The sequence below is a fragment of the Mus musculus genome, chromosome 10 (genome assembly GCF_000001635.26).
Source record: "Mus musculus strain C57BL/6J chromosome 10, GRCm38.p6 C57BL/6J".
NCBI lineage: Eukaryota > Metazoa > Chordata > Mammalia > Rodentia > Muridae > Mus > Mus musculus.
In genome coordinates this window covers 100618396-100624260 of record NC_000076.6, presented here as the reverse complement: position 1 = coordinate 100624260, position 5865 = coordinate 100618396, and positions in this window count along the sequence as shown.

Below are 5865 nucleotides of genomic sequence, written 5' to 3'. Positions count from 1 at the left end.
TTTTGTTTTTTTGGGTTTTTTCTTCTTCAGAAATTGACTACTATGTTTAACATGCCAGGCAAGTGCATGTATACACATATATACTCAAATACATATAATTTAATTAATTTAATTTAAAATATTTTTAAAAAAACCAATAGGTCTGTCTTAATACAAAAATGTTTCCACATAAAATATCAACAACAACAAAAAAAGCCAAACCATGAAAAGGCATTAGTGATATTGAGTGTGATATTTTATACCTATAATCCCACAATCCAGTAGGCAGAGGCAGGATTGCCATGAATTTAAGGTCAGTCTAGGCTACAGAGCGAGGCCCAATCTTAAAAAACAAACACCTTTATTTAAATCAAATTAGCTTCTTCCAGTAATGAGTAAAATTAACCCTGACCACCAACCAATAAATATTTTTTACTTAATTTAAACTAGACACTTTTGAAAAACATTGCTCCTATTAAGAATTATTCAGTGGAAAGAGAGGCCCATTGGTCGTGCAAACTTTATATGCCTCAGTACAGGGGAACGCCATGGCCAAGATGTGGAAGTGGGTGGGGAGGGGAGTGGGGGAGGAAGGTATGGGGGACTTTTGGGATAGCATTGGAAATGTAAATGAGGAAAATACCTAATTAAAAAAATTTAAAAAAAGAATTGTTCAGTATGATATTAGGCCATTTTATATCCTTTAAATATATTAGCCAACTATGCAACAGAGGGGAAAAAAGAATTTTTTCTGGGTGTCACAAGGAAGCAAATTTGAAATTATTTCTTCATGGAAAAATCACAGGAAAACCGTTTACTTGACTATAGGCAGAGTTACAGTGCCCATGGCGAGAATTCTCTAGGGCTGCATGACTGTGGCTACGGAGTATAAATTATTAAATCAGAATTTTAAAATGAAAAATGAAAATGCATTTGGAATTCTGAAGTGTGTGTTTTATGGTTTAACTTCTAGTAGTATACCCAATTGAATTATCTTTCTCTTATTATGGTTTAGTAATATTTTTTACTAAAGTACTAGAAATAGATTTTTTCCATAATAAAAATGCATGAAAGCAAATGTGCACATTTGCAGTGGCCAGAGAATCTCATAGACAACAAGAAAATGCTTGTGAGAATTAACCATCTGCTGCCTAAAATCTGGAGGTTGCTTCTAATCCATGCTCCAGCATAAATCCTTAGTTCTTACACTTAATTGCTGTTTAATATCATGTGGGCTCAATATTAAAATCAGTCTGAAAAAACATGGTCACACTAGCATACCAAAGTCTGCACAACTCTTTTTTTTTTTTTTTAAGGGAAAAAAGAGTTTATTTTACAGTGATATACAAGTGACCTTGACCCTGAGAACACAGATTTAGGTTTTCCTCACATTCCGTATTTTACTTAATTCTTAATTCTAAGTAGTTTCATGAATTATTTTTATAGTAAAGAAAGTCATGAATCAAGGCATTTTTTTCAAACACATTAGTGGAAACCTTAATTAGTTACAACAGAGCAGAGAAGTCTCAGTTAGACACCTCAGATGCTCTCTGGTAAATCTTACCCTTTGGGTGGATTAGACTGGGTTCTGTAAACATAGTCCGAGAAATTTGTTAGTCCCCAGATGTTAGGTCTGACACAGGGGTGAGCAAGCAATGGCTATTCCTAGGGCTAAAGACTTTCCTAGATAAACTGTAATTAGAGTCTGGAGTTACAGCAAGATCTAACCAAGTCAATCAACCGTCACAGTCTCAGCTTCTCAAGGAGTTCCTGATGTCTGCCAAGTATCACCTTTTGTTTAGAGGGGGATGAGTGGGTCTATTATTTATTAAATATTGTATTGCCTCACATAGCAAGGATGGGTGAGGCTGGTGTAGACAAGACTCATCTGGTCTTGAGTAGGGGGCAGTATAGCCATCTCAGAAGAAAGCGATAGATGGCAAACATTTAGAACGAACCTCCTGGGTCAAATCAAAATGATTAGCCATCATGGTCTGGATTTGACCTTATAAAAATTCCATCCTTGGAGTCTAACATAAAATTTACATGTGAAAATTATAGGTCTATTATACTTAAAATTAAAATATTCAAGTACATTAGCCTGCTGGAAAAACATAAGAGAGACTTGCATTTTCAGTGGCCAACATTAACATTTAAAAATGTTACTAGACTTGCTACATGTTCTCCCTGTCTGTATAGTTACTTGTATTCCATGAACTATTTTACTTATAGCTAGAGTATTTACACAAATTTATCATTTTTAAATTTTGGGGATTTTCAGTTCAGCTTGATCTCTTGTGGAGTAACTCTGGCTGTAGCTCCAGGAAATGAATGTGGATAATCTGTCAGATATATTTCATTGATAGTTACCATTTATCAAAACCCACAAGGCACAACTCTTAATGTTTCACATATTGTTTCTAAGATCCAGCCCACTCCTATCAGAAAAGTATATTGCAAATTAGAAAAGTATTCTTTAGAGAAATGAAGTATTTCCTCCAAGGTCAAATGGCTAGCTAGCACCTGAGAAACTTGGGAGCCTTAAGTAGTTCTTGGGGCTACTGGCTGCAAGCTGCAAGGGTTTACTGACTTTATTGGCAATTACCCAGCCAGCCCACTAAGCTCACTTAACTTGCTGGAAGGCCATGCTTTCCCTGGGGTGAAGAACATAAAGCATCATTTGCAAAAAGAACTCAGTTGTCTGCACACACACACACACACACGCACACAGACACACACACACACACACACAGTGGAGTGAGAGCAGTTCAAAGCAGATGGAACTGGAACACAGAGTTCTCCCTGTCTTCCTAGGATGGTCTGTTTTAATAACCTCACAAATGGCATAAATTTCTTCTTCTGCCAGGAGCAAACTACATGTCTTTTATTATTTTTTTTTCCAGCAAGAAAGACACCAACTTGTGACAAAATAATTACAAATCCAAAGAAATTGTGGGCCTAGAACTTACATCTCCAGGTCAAAACATAGCCAGTGGCAAATATATATCCTTTTTTCAAAGGAAAGGTTGTGTGTAGTGAGTTTTCCTTAAAGATGACCTCAGTGGGAGAAGATGTGCCAAGTCCCCGAGAGACTTGAGGCCCCAGAAATGGGGGAGACCTGGTGTTGGGAGAGTAGGGGGGTAAGGCACAGCAGGGTGGAGGAATAGAGTGAGGAATTGTGGGAGGGGGGACTAGAAGGGGGACAATGGCTGGGTTGTAAATATTTTTTTAAGATAGCATCAATACTTATGAAGACTAGAATTGGAAACAAATTAGTTGGGCTCCCTAAGTGAACTTAACATAAGAGAACTTAAGAAAAAAAAATGTTAGCAGTTGTAGTGTGAGATAAATTATGTATGTCCAGGAACATAAAATTAAAGAGAGGAGAACCAATGAGAACGACATCTTCAGAAGATGTTTCAGAGGCCAGTACCGAATATTTTCAAATACACTGTCATTTATTTGGTGAATTTGTTTTACCAGGATCTGTGTGAATTTAAAAGTAGATCATGGTCATTGTACAAAACAATATTTCTGGCAAGTGCTTTTGTATTCCACGCCTGTTTTTCATTAAGTATAGTAAATATATTATTAAATTTTATACAAAGCAAAAAGAAGGGGGGAAGCATATTGGTTTGTGTTTCTTTTACTCAAACATTGTCCAGCACAATTGTAAACTTAAGTTCATCAAAATCTTGTTCAGGGGTCCATTTATAAATTTTCTCTGACTCAAGCACCCATTCAACATAGAGCATTTATAAATTTTCGCTTGACTAATCTGAAAATCCATTTATTGTTCAAGTTTAGGAATCCATTGTCATCCTTCCCCACAAATAGGTAAGGAATTCCCTCATATTTAATTAACAGGCACTCCTTTCTGCATCAGTCTGTTGCGCTCACCTTGTCCGCATCTCGACAGCTTTATTCCAGGAACACCTCAATGCTACAGGAACCCCTGGAACCCAGGGAGGACTCCTTATATACACCCCAGCACTGGGGAGGGTTATGTGTCCTCCTGGGATTGGTCAGTCGGCCTGGGAGGGGTTGGCGCCAGATTCAGGCTAGCGCCTGCGCAGTGGCGTTGTTTACTGAGACGGGGGAGGCGCCATCTTTTAGGCATTTGGCTGCCTACATCAGTCAACAACCCTTCCTCTGTGGTGTATCACATCACATGGGCATGTAAGCCCGTGTAAGAGGTCTTCTATATTATTCGTTAAGGTTGTCTAAAATACTATAGTAGTGCCTATGATAACCAGTAACAAATCAAAATTTAATTTCAAGTAAATTAAACATTACTCTTGCCCTTCAGAGCAAACCTATATTTTATACTTCTTTGTCGCTCCTTTCTTAAACTATTCTGACCACTCTGGAATTTCATACTCACTTTAGAATAAATTTAAGGTTTCCTGAGAAGAACCAAAGGACTCTGGCTAATATGTTATTAAACAGTTAAGTCTAGAGGTAATTAGCATCTTTGTTTTGATAGACACATAGTTTACAATTGCACGGATTAATGGTCTGGACTGTGATATTTCAACACCTGCAGTGTGCACTGGTCAAATCAAGAACAATGTTTTAGAGTCAGTTCTCTTCCTCGAGCATCTGGTGCGCTGAGTAAGAATTTAGGTCACCAGGCCTGGAGCCAAGGTGCCCTTAGCTGATGAGTCACTCTGCCAGCTCCGATCATTTCTTTACGATGAAATCTTTAAGCACCTCACTTCTATACCTTCATAACTTACGTAATTGTGAGCTCTAGTAGCCATTCTATGCTGTAGAACACTAGAACGTATTCCCTGTATCTTGATTTTCGGGTTCCTTTCATCTAAAGTTTTTACCCCCCACTCCAAGACCACCATCCTACCACCCCATCCCCAGCCCACCGCCAACGTCTAATAGCTGCTATCCTGAACTGAGATCTGTATTGTTTACTTACTCCTACCTGAAAGATAAACATGGTATCTTTGTTTCTGTGACTAAATTATTTTGTGTCACACAAACTGCCCTACAGATAAATCCGTAATAGCTTCTAAGATGGTAATTCATCTTCCTTATTGTTTTTCCAGCTATTTGTTAGATTTGCTCCCCGATGCCTTAAATCTTAGCTGATTAAAGAAAAGTCTGTCAGTTTTCACCTATGTTATATGCTTCCATACTCGTTCCTTTAGATTGAGAGCTAAGCATTTGGGTTCTCCTTTTAGTCACACTGAAAATGAGCGATTTTAGGTAAACTTTCAAAAATTAATTGCTTTTGGTTTTGAGACAGGGTCTCACTATGGAACATACTTTGTTCACCAGGCTGGCTTTAAACTCAGAGATCTGCCTGCCTCTGTCTCCCAAGTATGAGATTAAAGGTGTGTGTCACCACTGGACCCTCACTTCTATCTGTACTTCTGGAGTTACTGAGGACTTGAAATTTCAGTAATACTTCTGGGAACTATGTCAGTTCACTAATTTTTTTTTAAAGAACCTCCTTTGCTCCATTATAATCATATAATTTTGATTTTTTTTGGGGGGGAGGACAGGAAAATGTTTGCTTTTCAGTTTTGACTGTGGCCCATCTCAGCAAATTTTTCAGTTGCCAATTAAAAGATACTGTTCAGCAAATTTCCTGCATGATAAGCCAACTTTGTCTCTGTCTCTGCTGCATCAAAGGATATTCATATTAAAATTCTGCCAAGGTACTCCTCACCAACTGCAGCCCTGGGACGTTGTTGAATTTGTGTATGCTTTATGAACTACGTCTGAGAGCCCTGCCTGAAATCCAGGAGGGGAAAAAGGTGGGAGCTGTTTTCAGTGAAGATTATCACAAAGAGCAGAGATGGAAGCACCAACTTCACCCCGCAGTCTGTGCGCTCTAACTTGCTCACGATTAAAGGATGATTTTAA